Source organism: Caloenas nicobarica, chromosome 2, assembly GCF_036013445.1.
Source record: "Caloenas nicobarica isolate bCalNic1 chromosome 2, bCalNic1.hap1, whole genome shotgun sequence".
NCBI lineage: Eukaryota > Metazoa > Chordata > Aves > Columbiformes > Columbidae > Caloenas > Caloenas nicobarica.
In genome coordinates, this window is record NC_088246.1 from 70,929,837 (window position 1) to 70,949,075 (window position 19,239).

Here is a 19,239-nt window from a genome sequence, read left to right on the forward strand (position 1 = left end):
AGAAAATTCACATGGTATGACCACCTTTGTTCAGGCAGTGTACTTTAAAACAACTGACATTCCAACTGTAAAATAGCCTTCAGAATTAATTTTGTGAAGAACTTTCCTACAGTAAACTGTCGCAAACATATGGTGTATATTCCAATGAGAAGAGAGATGAAAAAAATGCAGCTTGAGAGTTGAGAGTTTCAGCAGTCCTGTCTAGGAAAGTTCTTAATTATGGATGTGTTTGCATATTTTTTTGACTGAACTATTCATGTTTACTAACTTATGACTCTTTCATGTTCTTGAAGAGATGGTGCTTGAGTACTTCCAGCATGGTCCTCTGGATTCCCCCCACCAGTAAGATGAAGGGTGTATGATGGTGCTGTGATCACACCAGAGTTCTGTGGAATCCAGGGAGCTGTATTCTGGCAAATGTGAACTGAAGTTGCTTAACTGTGACCCTTTAAAATGAATTTAATGCTATCTAAACCAGATTATTACAGAGTAGTATGTCTTGTCAAGACAGTTCATCAGGGATTGAAGCTTCAGGCCCTGGACCTAAAGTAACACTGCTGATCAGGGAATGGCAAAGGTGGCTGGCAGCCAGGCAACACATTCTGAATACAAGAGCTGTTTGTCTCAGTGTCAAGTGTGTTTAGACACAAAATAATTTACCCTCTTAGAGATTAAGATTTCATCTCAAAAAGTGAGTGCTACTGAATTAACTTTCAAAGATGATAGAAGATCTGAAGAAAAGTTGTTGTTCCTATATGCCATTTACAGGAAGGAATGGGTATGCAAGTGTTTTCAAGAAGACTGTATGCAGCTACTGTACAATAGTGCTAAAGCCAACCTTCCTTACTCCCAAGATTACGTTGTTCTGTACTAACAGAATTACATTAGTAACATCTAATCCATCATCCTACGGCAGCTGTCTGAAATGGATTGTAAATTATTATAAATAGATGTTAATACAGGCATCTGATTTAAAGCATTCAACAAGATCAAGCTGATAGGCAAGCATTAACTCCAGGTCCTTGTAATTAAATTGGCCGTGTAATTAGACATCCCTAATAAAAATAATTCCAGTAGTTAGAACTCTAATCAAGGTGGGGTTTGACAGGTTGTATGGCATAGGTGGAAACTGGGCAAAGCCTGTGACTTCTGTAAACATCTGCCTAGTGTTGAGAAGCTATGCAGCAGGTCAGGCAGAAGTGCTGAGATACAGGTCCAGACATGAGTCTGACATGTCCTGGGAGTCTGGTTCTGCACTGGCGGAGTGGAGTGTGAGGCACAAGTAGAGACTAAAAGGCTTTTTCCAGTTGGGAGGAGTGGGATCAGTATATCAGTATGCTCTACAACTGGTGTGGTTTTAACAGAATGCTATGACCTGTTCTGAGAACAAAGCACCAGGTAACCTCTTCTGAGAGTTGCAAATCACTGAAAGCCTCTCTTGGTTTATATGTAAGATCTAATAGGATGCAAAACAACATAAGAATAACTTTTGATTTGTTCACAGACAGCTTTCTTCAGAAGCATTGTTTGAAATGTAGTTGATTATGCTGTGCTAGAGAAGTTTGGCTTAACCCTCCAAAACTGCCGTGGTATGCGTTGCTCAATGTTTGCAGTTCCAGTGCACTGTTTTCTATAAGAAGTACTGTGTCCAATCCCTGTGAGCTGCCAAGAGCGGTCAAGAGTGTAAAAGAAACAATAGGAGATCTTAAACTCCTCATGACATGTAGCCATACTGTGCAAAGAGTCGGGTCTCGCATGCCAAAGTGCTGGTCTTTCTCCTAAGATGCTTTGTCTGCGTGTTGTAATGGATAGCAGTGGGGAGAGAAAAAACAAAACAATACCCCATCACAGAATAGTTTGTGGAAACAACTGGAGTGTGTGTCCTTTACCTTTCATTCTCAGGAGCAGGAGGGTTGATCACAAAGCTTCATTTAGTGCCTCTCACACGTTATGTTAGTGTATCTGTGTGTACCAGGCACTCAGAATGTAGCTGCCTCCTGTACTAATACTTGCTACCCAAAGCCAGTACAACTTGACAGGAAAACTCACAGAAAATTCAGTTCTCATTTATCTTCAGAGTTGCAATGCAGCTGCTGTAATCCCAGTGGATGTGTACAATGTCATTGTAAAACACAATAGTCTCAAGTTTCTGCTGTAAGTACCTAAAAGGGAAAAAACTCAGGTTCAGAGAGAGCATAACTTGCTGGGTAAATTCAAGAGCAGAAGTCCTGTTAGTTACTTGGACCTCCTGATGGTGGATCAGCATTCAAAAGTGGCTGTGTGGAGAGAGGGTTGCCAGTAGGAGAGACATTCTTGCTGAAATACTGTTACAATTAAATGTTATTAATTAACAGGACAGGGATTTAGCAAGAACTACACCTGCCTTACTGGGGCTGGCAACTCCCCGCCCTCCACTGGTATCTGCCTGGCTTTTATCTTCCCTTTGCTGCATCAAGATCTCTCTTACCGAGAGCTCAGCCTGCAAGGGACTACAAAGGCAGGATGTTGAGGTGTGTCAAGTTGTAACTGTAACAGGTCTATCCACCAGCTGTAGTCACTTATTTCAAGGTACATACAAATGTTAAAATGCTAAAGAACTGAAGAATGAAGGCTTCTGTATTTTTAAATTACTTTGCTTTCCTCCCCAAGTGCCATAAAAGCATGTACACAGCAGCATTCATATATTTCAAGATTTATTTCCTTGCTAAATCAGCACTGTTGCGTTCCTAACAGAATGCCCTTGGGGGAAAATTCTCACCCTTCAGCCTACACTATTTCACTTCACAGCAGCACACTGGCATGTTGATCAAAGACACGGGAAAATTACAGCTCAGATTCCCTGTATGTGTTTTTAAACAACAAGCTTTCTGCGGAGTGTTAAAATTATGAATTGACAAATCTTAGCTTCAGTAATGTCTGGTCAAATATCCTTCTTGAACTTCTGCCCCCTCCCGCCCCTTTTTTCACTGGAAGCATGCTGTAGTGCCAAGTGCATGCTTCGATTGCTTTTGTGCCCATGGATTCAGCCAGCAGGAGCCTGTTAAAACAGAAAGTAGCAACTGACAAATGGGTTTAAAAGTGAGAAATCTCAATAAAATTGTGGAGGAAAAAACCAAACAAACAACAAACCACAATGGGGCAGCTTTGCTGGAGGAAACCCACACAGGGAGTCCCCAGGGGGCTCCTGGTGGAGCAGCCAAGGCTTCAGCTGCCCTTGGGACAGGTGGCCTGGTAGGGAGCGCAGCTGGCCCTTTGTGAGAGAGTTTGAGTGGAAAGTGGTCCAGGAGAGGCTGTGCAGGAGATTAGGCATGCTGGGGCAGGTGAGCTGCTGCCAGGCTGGTAACTCACTGGGGAAACTCTCACCAAAGCACACTCCTGGCAGGCCACAGCCAAACTTGGTCTGCAAGGAGCTCATAACATCACGTGACTTCAAGTTAAACCGCCAGCCGGAGCCCCTTGGTTCAACACAACCTTCAACAGTACTGGGTGGTAAAAGCTATCGCAGTTTCAGGGTCTTCTAGTTTCCCGCAAAGGGTGGTGTGAGCTAGGAAGAGGAGCCAGGAGTGACACCAAGAAAGGGCTCGCAGAGCTACGGCTAAAGGGATCAGGTGCAGTAGTGGGAAAACAAACTGTGACAACTCTAAAAACAGAGTGGGAATTGTGGTTCCTCCCCATGTGAGAGTGGCATGTGAGGGATCCAGAAGAGTGAATGTGGCTGGTGCTTCCCTATGCTCAGAGGTGGTCAGCAAGGTCCAGAATGACCCCCTGTTCCCACAGAATGGAGGAACTTGTGGGGGCTGGCCAGCAGCTAACTTTCATAGCACTCATGCATACACCAAGTTCCTGAAACAAAACGGTCAAGCAAACAAACCATACCAGCTTGCCCAGAGCTTAACAACAGGTCACTTGCTGATTTCCTGCCAAATAAAACACAGAATCCTTTTCAGCTGTTTGGAGGGTGGGGGAGGGAGAGATAAGAGTGGGAAGGGAATCAATCTGCCCCTGATAGTTGATGCCTTTCTCTGCCTTCACTTTGATCCTCTCCTGAGTGACCCGATTTAGCCTGTCCACTATTTCCTGATCCTTCCTTATTCCCAAAGACTCTTCTGTTCTTTCACCAGTGACTTCTGGGATCCATCATCAGGCTCTGAAAACAACCCTTCTTCTTCCAGCAGCTGTCCACATAAACTCTGCTCCAGGAAATAATCTTTCTTTGGCCAACACCATCCACTGAAGATCTCTCTCTCTTCCCCCCGGCCCCCGTCTGTCTCCCACCTCTGCTTTCCCTGCCCCCCTTTCTGTGCCTTGTCAGGAGCAAAAAGGGCACCATCTCCCTTGGTGGCAGCAAGAAAAATACCAGTATAATTGAAAATTTCCTCTTACCATTGGGGTGCCTAAACAGAAATGTTTGTCTGTAATTTCCCTTTCAGGGTCACTTAGTGGTTACAATGGGATTGCCCAGGTGTGTGTACATGTGAAGATGTTTTCCATCTCTACTTTTATCTTTTAGTAGTAGCTGGTGTCTAGCTTCTATGCTTCTTGAAAGCAAATCAGTTCAGGTAATGCTAGACATTAACATGGCAACTTTATACATAAACAGGCTTGCTAGAGCCAGATCTTCCTCTCTCCTGCCAGAAAGCTGTTTGTTTGAGGAATCCATGCATCTGGCACCAAATTCCAATCATAGCACTACAACTGTGGGAATTATAGAGATATTGGCAGCTTATCTGAAGAGACAGTATTTGTTTTCCTTGTTTAGAACTATAAATAGTCAATAGAGGCTCTCATTGAAAACATATTGATGATGGAAGTAAACCAGGCACAGAGAGACGGCCAAAATTTGGACACGACTCCAAAGCTGACCCAACTCTTGCTTCAGAAGCAGAAGTTCCAAAAGGTCAGTGCAGAAATCATGTGCCCAGCAGCAAACTAGCCCTCAAGATACACTGACATGCCAGATGTCTGTGTTTGACCTTAGAACTCTTTGCCTACGTTGTTGTCCAAACTGCAATTTTTAAAAACAGTTCAACTGCTGTGGTTTGAGCAGCTGACTTCTCTGCCTCGCCAAGATCCACAAAGTGAAGCAAAATTGAAGTGTCCTGAGAACACCCTTTCTGAGCAATGTGTTGGCAACACACATGTTACTGTTGAAGGGCAGTTGCAGGATCTTTATATTTAGTACACTGAAAGTTGTGCTTCACCACCCCTTGCTAGGGCTCTCCTGCCCTCAGGGCGATGTGCATTTGAACCTCTCCTAGAGCTGAAGAAGTAAAGCACCACAGTTGTTCTATTCCCTGGGTGAACAATCCCTTTGCTGCAACAGGAAGAAGAGGACCAGGTCTTTCTTCCTAATCTTTTTAAAGGGAGGAGGAAATTTTTTTTAAAAAAAAGGTGGTACAATTGCCCGGTTTCTGTTTTCAAGAATAATTATCAGCCCCTTCTTGGAGGAGGCATTTGAGACTTGTAGGATTGATAGGTGTGGAAAAACTTTTGAAAGGAAAAAGAGAGATACAAATGTATTGCCACAATGGCCACTGTTGCCCAAAAGACCGTGATCTTGGGTAGGTTCCCAAGTGCCCAAGTGTTGGCATTTCTCTCTCAAGTCCTGTTCCTACCAAAATGATTTCCCTCAAAATCAATTATCATGTCCTGCAAGCCAAGGTCATTACTGCAAACAATATTTTCTCTGTGTGGCAGGGAGGTCTGTAGTGATGAAAGAGAAAGAATAACACCAGAAACAGTGTGGTTTGATGAATATAAAATCAGCGGCATAGCTGTAACTCATCCTGAAAATCACATCCTTGAGCTACAGGGGAACATGTAACTGTGGAAGGAAGAACCAACAAGGGTGAGGAACAAGTGACAGGATGATAAAGGGCAACTCCCCAACATTCAAATACATTGCTGTGGTTTTTAATAATATAATAAATGGCTTCGTGACATATGTTTCTTTTCCCACCCTTGGCTATGCAAATGTTAAATTAAGAACCCCAGGCTGCCGAAACCTTCTTCATCTAATACCAGCCACAGAGAAATAGCGTTGCTTTGCTGGTGCAGATACAACATTCGCAACTAATCATCAGCCGAGTGTAGTCTCTGGATTTCTTCCCAAGACTCAAATCCTTTATGATTGCACTGGGGTACTTTTTTTCCTGGAGTGCTGGAGCCTGTTCTTGCCCAGCCTGTTTGTGAAAGGGATGCAGCACTGCCGTGTGAAACACCTTGCAGCTTCACCACCACCTTATCGGATACCTAACAAGAAGTGTTATCCATGCCCAAGGTGATATTTCAGTCTCTTGGGACTTTTTCCCCATTCCCCCACAGTGTTGCAAACTCCTTTTTCTACCTCTAATGCAGGCCTATCAAAATACATTTCTCCTAAATAAGGTTAGTTTGCACATGAAAATTTACTTTGGTAGGGTGTTTTATTCCAGTAAAATGAATGTACTCAAAAGGCAAAAAGCTTGATATCTTAGTGAAAGGATATTTTTCTTTGTAGCTCTGGCCAACTTAAGGAAATTGCCATAAGAATGATGTCTTCAGGTTTTACATACCCTCAAAACAAACGCAGATGTTTACACAGGCCAACATAGTTCTTGCTTCGGTGCAAGCATTAAGAGTTTCGGTTGTAGGAAAAGGCATTTTCAGAAAGTTTTGCAGGTTGTTAAACAAGCAGCTATAAGGGAAACTGTTCTGCAAATTCGGTGATAATTCTATCACCAAACCATCACCAGATCAAAACTTTACCTGCAGCTTCCACACAGCATCCAGTGTAAAGCTCTTCTACTCTGAGTAGAAGGCACCTGCTGCATGTTTTGTCACCTCTCATATCCCACACGGCATTGTCTTTGTTCTGAAGATGTAGTGTTTTGACTTCACATCTGAAAATGTAATGTTCTGGCTTCACCGTGGTTTTCTGCTCTCCACCTCCACCAGTTTCTTTACCTGTAGTCTCCTTGTTCCCTCATTCTACACAAACCCTGCCCTGGTCATCTCCCCTGGCTCAGTCTTATACTTTAGATTGTCCTTTTCTGCACTCTTAGTATCTTGAACCCAAACTCCAGGAGCAAACCAGCTCCCTCAACTCTGAATCACCTTCTGTCTTCACGCTGTTATCTTCTTTGCTACATAGCAGTATTTTCCCTACTCTTCATTTAAGCCAAATCCCCAAATCCCTACAGTTACCTATAATCTTTTGGTTCTTCCTACAAGTTGCTTGTCCCCCTGATCTTTTGCCTTTTTCATAAAAGACATATTGCTGCATATTTTAAAACATGAAATGCCACAGTGCAAGCACTTGAGTCTCTGTTGAACCAAGTATCAAAGAAGCAGAAGACAGGTGTTTTTCCAGATGTGTAGTCCAAAAATGGTGATGCTGCTATATCTTTTTGAGGAAAAGCCAAATAGGGACCTAAATTACTGTCAGTGATTCTGGGATTTTGCTAGTGATATTCTTGACTCTATAAAGGCTTCGAGAGAAAACGTGTCTGTAGCTAACTCATCCTAGACAAGGAAGAGTTTATAGCAGTGTTTTCTGAACAGTCTCCAATAAATGAGAGTAGCTAATTGGTTAATCTTCCTAAATTTGTGTTTCTCTATGCTGTAAGTGACTTAGCCTGCAGCAGACTCCAGTCTAGACTGGAATTTTTGGTTCTTAGCCATCTGCCTGACAGTTTTTCTGTGATAGATGCATTTCTTCTTAGTGATCTTCTTATTAGGTATCACAGTTTACCACAAAAATAGGCCCAAGACTGAGGCCAGCATCTGAGCTCTCTGTACTTTGATCCTGGCTTTTATTTGTAAGGAGCACTGAAGTTAAGCCAGGCAAACCTCCAGGTTTGGAGTTCAAAGTTGAGTCTGCCATCTGGATCAGGATCTCAACCGTGCAGTTCAGGCATGTTTCTTGTTTTTTATTAAATACCAAGACATGTTCTTTCCCCTTGACACTCCTTCCCTCTGGTTTGTAGGTTGAAGAATCAAGTAATTACTACCCCAGGTTTTCCATCCTCTGGAAAATGCTGTGCCCTCCTACAAGAGATGTGTCTTTCTGTTCAAACAGAAGTGCTCACAGTGGGCGGGTTAGCTTTGCCTCTTGCTTTGTGTTTGTTTCTCTGTAAAACAACCATTTCCTCCAGCAATGCTTAGGGCTAAGGGAAATAAGTCATATGTCTCACTTTACTGTGCAAGTCTTTATGTGGACATTAATTAGGACGAGGTATCAGTTATCCTCTGAGCTTTGTTTTCCTTACCCCACCTAGCCATACACTGCCATCAATGCTGCTATGACCACCTGGATTTCCAGTTTCTCCAAACTGTTGCTAATCTGGCTGGACTGTGTAAAAGGGACATGTCTGAAGCCCTGTTTCATGGTGACAGCAGCGCAATAAGACCTTCATCTTAAACACAAGGACTGACTGAGTTATGACTTTGTCTATACCTGGCCCCTGCTGGCATTTTCCTTGGCACAAACAGTGTAATGCCAAACTGCCACAGGGAGTAGCTGGCAGAGGTGAAGTGTGGCAGCCTCTGCTGCTCCACATGGACAGTCAGGCTTCTTTAGCAGTACAATGGGATTAGAGAAATAAATGGCTCAGTTTTATGAAAATTAAGCCTCAGGTTGCTCATGGGCTTCTTGCTGTTTGCTAATGTGGCTGTCAGCTGGGCAAAGCTTAAGTGAGGATCATCACCTCCTGGAGCAGAAAGTCCTGCTTTTCCTCCTGGCAGGTTTGCTGTGGGGAAGGAGTGCTTTGGGAAACTGCAGAGAAAGGGCCTGGAGCCTTTTTGCCAGGGGGAGGTGAAAAGAAAGTGGGACATTTGGAAAAGGTCCACAAGAGGTGAGTGCACCAGCTCAGTGTGGGGAACGTTCTGTGAGAGACGTGCTATACCATGGTCCCAAAGCTCAGAAAAAATAATCCAGATGAAGAAGGACATAGGGACATCTCCCTTGGTAGTTTTATTAACAGACTGGTGAAAGAGTGAGGTGACTATAGAGTGGTGCATGCGTATATGACTGCTGGCGCTAGTGCTACACCTCTGGTTTTAAAACACTGTACAGCTGTGCTGACAACAATATTTGAGTGATTTCCCCACGTCTCTTTCCTTTTAAAAGCCAAGGATTTAAAAATCATGAAATGTATCTGACATCCTTGATTGCATCCCAAATCACCAGTCTAATGATTTAAGAGTCTGAAAAGCAGCTCAAGGAAACCAAAGAAATGTTGCATTACTTGCAGATGACAACTGTCCAGAAAATGGAATGGCCACTAAGGAATAAGTGAGATGGAAAGAATCTGATCCTCCTCATTAAGCTGCTCACTCTTCAACAACAGATGGTGCATTTGCAAGTGTTTGCTGTTAAGAAAGTCAGAGCCCTGGACAAAGGGAAAATATAAGCCACATTTAACTACTTGCATATGTTGACTTTTGGAATCATTTCCAGTCAGATATTATGTCAGACATCCATACACTGACCCCTTGGTTTTGTTTGCCTGTGCCTTTTCATATGTTTGTCATTACGTTTGTCCTGTGACCCAACAAGACAGCAAAATGTTCAGTATTAACATAAATAGTAAACAAGCTCAGACTTAAAAGAAAGGAGAGCTGCAGCTCATGGAAGACTTTTTATAGCAGAGACATTTTAATATAGCCAGGCGGGAGCAATCATTATGTTTGTCTTTGACTCTGTTCACATAACTATGCCAATTTGTATCACTCGACATTTATTTTACTGTGTTGCCTCTCTGTTTCAGACTGATGGATGTTTTCTTAAACTTCAACTAAAACTTTCTAAGAATGTTACTAAGGAAAAATATGTTGGTTTGCCATACTAAAAAATCTTGCCTATGCAAACCCCTCATGTGTGTACCATCCAGAACAGATAGATGCATGTATTCACATATATCTTTGTATCTGTGCACATATATATATATATAAATAAATATTAAAATAATTAATTTCAATTGTGGTTATTTTTTTCCTACCCTGCCTCATTCAAATGGCTCTGACTTGGAAAACATGCCAGTATTGGGGAGGGAGGAGAAAAACAGCTTTATGCTTAAAGCAGCAATTCTCAGCACTGGAGAGCTGGAGTTGAATTCTGCTTTTACGTGGAGTTCCCACACGATGCCAGCCGTGTGACGTAGGATGCTTTTCCCAGCTGGTTGTTACAACACATTTACACTGCCAGTCGCTGTCCTGAACCTGCAGAGCAGCTCCTATACTGTCCCACAAGTACCTGCAGCAGGCCAGCACTGTGCTGCCTGGCACTTCCATCCAGCAGCACCCCTACGTCTTCTTCTGCACCTAGATGCTACTCTGCAGACATGCAGCACCAAGGGGAGAGTGAAACTGCCTTTTGTAACTGGATTTTCAGTCAGATCTGGCCAAAATCAGATTACATCTGAACCAGTACTCTAATGACTGGGTTGTTTGATTTAAGCATGTATGTCAAAACGCATTTTTTTCCCCCGCCTTTGTCAGTACATTTCATCTTACCTTTGCATTAGGAATTTCTTCTGTATATTTTCTGCTGAGCTCGGTCATTCTTCTGTCTGTGCTAAAATAGATTGAAATTGGTCTCGGATGCAGGGAGACATATTCCCCCTTCAACCTCACGCACACCTTGTACTTATGCCCTCCCAAGAAATGGAGACAACGTGCAAAATGGTTGCTACTTTGACTCCCTCAGGTCCTGCTATGAGCACATCAGCAGTTCATGTAGCTCCTCTTCCAAGGTAAGAAGCAAAGCAGGTCAAAGAGTGTTCATTTCCCAGAAGGGAGCTGGGGCTTTGCTTTGTCAAGCTGAGCTCCCTCTGCCATGCATCACAGCCTGGAAACCTCCACTAGTGACAGAGATGCTAATGGGCAAAACTGATGTTCTCAATTACTTTGGCGAGGCTGTGCTAGTACGATTTACTATGGAGTATGGTTTGTATCACCTGCTGTCACCATCAAAACACATTCTTTAATGTTAGGTGAATCCCAAAGGTGCTTCTGAAAGAATTAAAAAAAAAAAATCAGGCATGTGAGGTGATGGACGTACTGTCTTACTGGAAGCAGCAAAATTGTTTCCATTTAAATATAATATTAGATCTCACTCTTCTATTCCACTGTGAAGCAATGGGAAAATCATCTCATAAGAAGCATATTTCTAAGATTTTCGAAACAGCTTCACAGCCTTACCCCTGTCACTGCTACTGCCAAATTGGCGTACTGTACACGTCAAAACGCTGTGCACTGCACAGCCATAAACCCCATATGGATTTACCCAGCAGGCTTAGTGTCATTAGCCCCTGTTACAGACAGGCTGCAGTGCTGAATGAGCGCATAACTTGACAGAGGTCATACAAGGTAGCAAAGACCTCGCGAGAGAGCACAGGTTTCATAACAGTCTCTCATTTTCTGCGCACTGCTGGGTAAGCAGCCTGGATGCAATGCTCTCTCACTATTATTTCATTTTGCCTTCAACCATTTCTCTTGAGAATGCATCTGTGCAACATTCTGGGAAGCAAAAAGCATTTATCAGGCACTTTGTTGTCTGTTTTCTGACCCCAAAAAAGCTACCTGTCATTTTCCAGAGTCATTGCCAAATCTCAGTGTGGCTGTTTTTACTATTTGTTGTAATTGCGTTAACATGTTTGCTGAGCAGGCACTCCTAGGCCATGCTGACCGCTCAGAATTCAAAATTAGCACAGTAATTATATTTCACAGGCTACTGGTCGGTGGGAAACTTCACCTCGCTTGTGAATTTGCATGTTCTGAAATAGGTCAGAGAAGCAGATGGCTTTGAAAGAAGAAAACAAAAAACAAAAGGGCTGGGAGTCAGACTCCTGTTTTGCTTATTACGTTAAGCCCTTTCCAACAGGGTGAGTGCTCACATCCAGTTAGGTGGTTCACTAGCGCTGAGTGAACCATCAAGACTGTCTCTGGAATTTTCCTGGAGGGTATTTTCTGGGTAATTTCCAGGAGTATTTATGCACAGTGCATCCGGAAGCACCGGCTTGTTATTCACCGTGGCCCCATCAGGGAGCTGGAAAGAGCAGCAGATGAGCCTGACAGATGAGTCTGAGAGCAGAGTAAAACCAGTTTTCCATTACCATGATGCTGAAGTTGTAATTAAATTTAGGCGTTGCCAACTGCAAGATCTGTTAGATAACTGAGCAAACATTTCTCTGGGGAAGAAACCCTGGCCTAAGGTATTTTTCTCACTTCTGTGGACACAAGAAAAAGCACCAACATCCCTATTCAAACCCTTCTTTGTTTATCATTTCAATCCCAATAATTAACAGCAGTCTCAGTAAACTGAAGTTCCTCAAGGAACATGAACAGGACCCCACCATGTTCCTCCAGTGTTTCAGCACCTTATGAGGCCTATTTTCCTGCTTACTATGGTTGGGTGAAAGACAAATAAAAACATTGCAGGGACAGACAACCTACTTCTGCGAGTGCTTTCATGCTGTGTGTTGTATGGATTTGCCGCTTTCTGGTTTTTTACTTGCCTTCCTTCCTACATACCCACAAATACTTGATTTATCTCTCAGTTTAATAACATCAACAAAAAGTACAGTCGCTTTAATGAGCAGGTGTATTTTTGGAGGAAGACAATAGTCGTGGGTAGCCGGCTTGCATGCAGAGTCTCTTGCTCAGTGAAGAGGCAGTACCATATGGAAACCTGTCATTGCCTCTTTATTTTGCCTCTCTACTATGAAATGTATCCAGAACTACCGCACAGCCACAGTATCTCTGCAGATACAACTGCACCACCAACCGTGGATATCTGGACACAACTCATGGGCTCTTGATATGAAGATGCAAGTCCTTCCCACAAACACTGAAGGAGAATCTCTGAATCTTCTGCTGAACACAGTCCATGCTTACTAGGTGACTGACCATGGAGTTCAGAGCTGCTTAAGTATAAAAATTAAGGCTTTTAGTTTCCTATGTGGTAAATTTACCTGGAAATGCCAATGCTGTAACACCCTATTTTTCTTTCTGCAAAGCCTGCAGGAGAAAAACATGTTATGAGGTTTTCCTGATTGTTCATTGTGCTCCTGCCTGTATGTGACATACAGAGCTCACAAGAACAAACGTATATGTAAAGAAGTTCCTGTGAAACGCCTAACCCAAGTATTGAATTTTATCAGTCAGAAAGCAATTAGCAATAACACCATTTTCTTCTCTTAGGAAATGAGCTCCAACATCTAAGTTGACTATAACAGGTCTGAACACAATGCTTACAGATCTCTGCTGATCAGTAGCATCTCGGTCTCACCTAAGCTCAGCCAAAAGTCAGAGGCTTTTGTGTGCTCTGGTTTATCTGTGCTCTAATTTTATGCTAAGCATTGCAAAAATCAATAACTGATTGTTGATTTATAATTAAGAGTTTGGGTTTTTTCCCCCAACACTAAGCAATGAACTTCTTAATGAAATTCAAATCAACCGTACACTGAGTCATACATTGAGACATACAATCAACTGTACATGAATATATCAATACTCCTTATTTGTAACAGCCTGGTGGTTTGCCTTGTCTGACAATTCAGTCACAGTGAATGTTTTCTTGTTCTGTTATCTTGATTCCCATTTGATCTATATATAGAAAAAATAGTGTATCGATGTACAAAGAATGTACCCGTGTCAAATGATTAAATCATGAGGTCGATAGGAACCGCAGAACAATAGGATGCCTTGAGTAATTCATCTTATCATCAGCCTTGAAGAATGGATAAAAACATCTTACAAAATTCACGACAAAAGTTATCTAGGAAAAATGTGACATAATGCTGTCAGCAAAGCCATGTAAAGTAAAACTAAAAGGAAAGGGGGAAAAAAGGAAGAAAAAAATCAAAGGTACTTGATGCAGCAGCTCAGGTTCTTCTGCCCTTGTAATTGTTTCCAATGGACTGTGACTACATTGTTCTTACATTTTTCAAGGAGCTTAATTCTTCCATGCAGCAGAAAGGCAAATAAGACTATGATAATTATTCACGCTGTGCAATCATTTCACTATACTTAACATTGTAGCTAGACCAGATCAGAAAGAATTATGGCTATGTTTTTGCCCTTTTCTTGGAGTCTATTTTTCATGGGTAGGATTCCAGCTCAGTGATTTCTGGACAGAGGCCAGGCAGCTTTTGATCTGCCATCTTACCTATAGAACCAGCCTGCAGCACACAACCCATCCCAGCCCCAGCATCCCAGCCCCTCATGGGCGACTGTCATCTCATGAGAACAGAACAAGACCTGAAGGCTCGAAGTCATATTTACACTCTTGTGAGAACAAACAGAAGGGATTGAAAATGAGATTACCCTGAAAGATACCTGGATGCTTTGACTGTATTGAAAAGTAAAGGGTATCACTGGCAGCCCTTATAAGATTTCCTTGGGAAACCAACAAGAACTGGAAGAAGAAAGATAATATTAATTTGCAGAGGTTTGCTATTTTACGTGTTTGTGCAATCTGGAATGACTACACCCATGAGAGGGTCTGCTGATGCAGAGTCACCCAGACTTTTGCTGCAAGTCCAGAGGTCTAGCTCAAACTTCATGCTAGTCCCATATGGACTAGCTGTAATTGGTTTCTTTAGGTGGTGAATCGAAAGCAGCTCAAGATGGTGCTGTCGTACCTCTAGCTGTCAGCCAGAGAAACTAGCTCACCTGGCCTGGTGTATCACTAGTGTGCAGGATGTGTCTTCTCAGTGTCACCTGTGTTCAGAATAATGACAAGATGACAGAGCGTGGAGAAGCTCTGATGCATGAAGCATATAGCAATCATGAAGCATACAAATGCAATTCATGTCACAAATAAATCCCCCAGTCTCCTGCTGCAGAGTTAGGGAACCACTGAGCACCTGAAGCATACCCAGCGCAGTGCTGAGCTCACGAGGAGTGCTCTGGCCTCATAAAATATTTGGGGAATGGAGCACATGCAATAAGCAGGACAATAAATATCACTGCGTTTCCAAGAGAAATCCAATGCTTAACACAGGCAAAGTAACAACAAATAGCAGCTACTTACACTCAGCTACACCCCAAAATTGGAGCTATCCCTACCAAGCCGTTCAGGCTGCAAAACATTCAGGTGAAAAAGTGGCCATGTTAGGGACTATTGAGGGATACAAGAAAGCAGGACCGCAGTTATACACCATTGCCTCTGCTGGCAAGGCACAGATCAAGCCAAACCAAACTTTCTATCACCCAGAGTTCAACCGGAGCAAGGCTGACATCAGTGATTCATGAAGACAAAGGGCATGGCTGACCAGGCCTCGGTCTTCAGTACTGTAATTTCTAGGGCTCCTAGCCCAGATTTTACAGGCCTTCCTGCACAGCAGTAACAGTGCTAACTGCTAATTTATTTATATTAAATTCCTATTTTATTTTTAGTTTTCAAATGTCATAGAGAAGGAAGGAATCAGTCAGTCAGCAAAACTGACACAGAGCAAATATCTCCAGGGAAGACAGTGATCTGTACCATTGCTATTGACTTCATTTGTCTGACTTGATTTGACAGTCTAGGCTGTTTTTTTCCCTTCTGCCTTTTGCACAAGGAATGTCTAGAGCTTGAATTCATCTGGTTTCATGCAGGGTGACATCTGATTATCCCCAGGCATGTGGTTTGAAGCTCTCTGATGGACAGATCATAGGTCCAGAGCCTTATATCCTCACTGGGAGCTGAGGCATGTTTGATGCATATGTGGAGTAGAGCTTTTGGTGCAGTGTCTTTCAAAGGAAGCCTAGTTCCCATGTGCCAAGCAACGCTGTGTACCAGAAATGGGAATGACCGGGGGGTTCATTTCAACACCACACTATTGCACCATATCAAAATGCAACTGTAGATGCAGCCACAGATAAGGCATTTCATGTTAATAACCATATCAAGATCAGTGCATCCCAACACGCAGGAAGCCAAGGAAGGGAGCCAGGAGACCTGCGTGGTTAAACAGGGAACTGCTGGGCAAACTCAAGTGGAAGAGGAGGGTTTACAAATCATGGAAGGAGGGTCTGGCCACTTGGGAAGAATATAAGGCTGTTGTCAGAGGATGTAGGGAGGCAACTAGGAAAGCTAAGGCCTCCTTAGAGTTAAACCTGGCAAAAGGGGTCAAGGACAACAGAAAGAGCTTCTTCAAATACATGGCAGATAAAACTGACACCAGAGGCAATGTAGGCCCACTGATGAATGGGGTGGGTGCCCTGGTTACAGAAGATACAGAGAAGGCAGAATTACTGAATGCCTTCTTTGCCTCTGTCTACTCTGCCGGAGGCTGTCCTGAGGAGCCCCGTACCCCTGAGGCCCCAGAGGAAGGCAGGGCAATGGAGGAGTTTGCCTTAGTTGATGAGGATTGGGTTAGGGAGCAATTAAGCAATCTGGACATCCATAAATCCATGGGTCCAGATGGGATGCACCCGCGGGTGCTGAGGGAGCTGGCTGAGGTCATTGCTGGACCACTCTCCATCATCTTTGCCAAGTCTTGGGAAACAGGAGAGGTGCCTGAGGACTGGAGGAAAGCAAATGTCACTCCGGTCTTCAAAAAGGGCAAGAAGGAGGACCCGGGCAACTATAGACCGGTCAGCCTCACCTCCATCCCTGGGAAAGTGATGGAACACCTTATCCTTGGTGCCATCTTAAGACATATCAAGGATAAGAGGGTCATCAGGGACAGTCAACATGGCTTCACCAAGGGGAAGTCATGTTTGACCAACCTCATAGCCTTTTATGAAGATGTAACAAGGTGGATTGATGATGGCAGAGCAGTGGATGTGGTCTACCTTGACTTCAGCAAAGCATTTGACACTGTCTCCCACAGCATCCTCACGGCTAAACTGAGGAAGTGTGGACTGGATGATCGGGTAGTGAGGTGGACCGTGAACTGGCTGAAGGAGAGAAGCCAGACAGCCATGGTCAATGGGGCGGAGTCTGGTTGGTTGGAGGCCTGTATCTAGTGGAGTGCCTCAAGGGTCAGTCAGTTCTGGGACCAATACTGTTCAATATATACATCAACAACTTGGATGAGGGAATTGAGTGTACTATCAGCAAGTTTGCTGATGACACCAAGCTGGGAGGAGTGGCTGACACACCAGAGGGCTGTGCTGCCATTCAGCGAGATCTGGACAGGCTGGAGAGTTGGGCGGGGAAAAATTTAATGAAATATAACAAGGGAAAATGTAGAGTCTTGCATCTGGGCAGGAACAACCCCAGGTTCCAGTATAGGTTGGGGAATGACCTATTAGAGAGCAGTGTAGGGGAAAGGGACCTGGGGGTCCTGGTGGACAGCAGGATGACCATGAGCCAGCACTGTGCCCTTGTGGCCAAGAAGGCCAATGGCATCCTGGGGTGTATTAGAAGGGGGGTGGTTAGTAGGTTGAGAGAGGTTCTCCTTCCCCTCTACTCTGCCCTGGTGAGACCTCATCTGGAATATTGTGTCCAGTTCTGGGCCTCTCAGTTCAAGAAGGACAGGGAACTGCTGGGGACAGTCCAGCGCAGGGCCACCAAGATGATGAAGGGAGTGGAGCATCTCCCTTATGAGGAAAGGCTGATGGAGCTGGGTCTCTTTAGCTTGGAGAAGAGGAGACTGAGGGGTGACCTCATTCATGTTTATAAATATATAAAGGGTGAGTGTCACGAGGATGGAGCCAGGCTCTTCTCGGTGACAACCAACAGTAAGACAAGGGGTAATGGGTTCAAGCTGGAACACAAGAGATTCCACTTAAATTTGAGAAGAAACTTCTTCTCATTGAGGGTGATGGAACACTGGAACAGGCTGCCCAGGGAGGTTGTGGAGTCTCCTTCTCTGGAGACATTCAAAACCCGCCTGGACGCCTTCCTGTGTAACCTCACCTAGGTGTTCCTGCTCTGGCAGGGGGATTGGACTGGATGATCTTTCGAGGTCCCTTCCAATCCCTAACATTCTGTGATTCTGTGATTCTGTGATATATACTAACACGTATGTGATCATGTTGTTTGACCTCATCTATCTGAAACAAGAGCTAATAACAAAAAGAAACCCTCAGATTAAAGACTGTCCTCTTTGGAGATGTCTTTATTCCTCTCAGATGACATCTGTGATGTGGGTGATTTGGAAATATTGTGGAGAAGCCTGAAGGAATAAAATCTAGAAAAAGGATGGAAATAACCTTTCTACCAAACCATTCAAGAATCTCTCCAGAGCCTCTTGTAATTAATGAATGTTAATGGATTTTGAGAATTTTATTGTGTTTTATAGGCTGCAGCCTGTTTGTGAGAAGTCCTTGCTCCAGAGGGAGTTAGAGTTAGAAAGAGTTAAGTGAATAGAATATTGCCTTCCTTTGCAAAACCCCTGTCGAGGCACATCACAGCTGAATGTTCCCAAACAGCACAGGGACTTTCTTAGAGAGAATGTGGACCAAAGAAGCACATCCACCCCCACTTTCTTAAAATAAAGATATAGCCTGCATCTCACGTTAGTGCACAAGAACAAGCAAATCACCTGCTTGCTTCTGCTTGGGAGTGTCCAGAACCTGTAGGAATTGATGCACTAAGGAAATGAAAAAGCATTTAAGGTATTTTTGTGATCACAGACATTGTACACTGAGGCTCTAAACTGATTCAAGAAATACTGTACTCTTTGTGGGTTGTCATTTCAAGCAGGTCTTATTCAGCAGGTCTAGGATCCTGTGAGTAATTTCTCTGGCTCCTTGTTCCCTGACCAAGGTTTGCAAATCAATATTTCTCCAGCTCAGCACTCTACGACAAAACCCTGGAGTGCTCCAGAACTCTCCAGCTACTTCCCTTCATAGTTCTGAGAAGTGGTTTCTATGGGGAGGAGTGGTTCTATTGTCCTATGCTGTTTATTTTTTTTCTGTGTTCTCACTAAAGCTGGCCATACTTGGTAATGGGTTGGATTCTACAGAAATATTAAGAAAAAAAATCCAGCCCTAAAGATTTCCATGCAGTTTTTTCCCCCCAAAGATCTCAAACCTTTGGTGAAAAGCTGGATAAGACAGGTGAAAAAAGAAAAAAAAAAAGAAAAGGAGAAAACAATCTTATCTTTAGTGGATGAACACAAAATTTCCATTGACAAATCATTTGGCTTTCAGAGTTTTTACAACCTCTGTACAAATCTGTCAATAATCAGATGCTTCCTTCTTAAACTGACCTTGCTGGTATTTTAAAAACATTTACTTGTTTAACAAGAGGCTTTCTTTTAAATGACGATTTCATTTGAGTTTTTCAACACATTTTCACTTGTATGCCATCCCAGAATA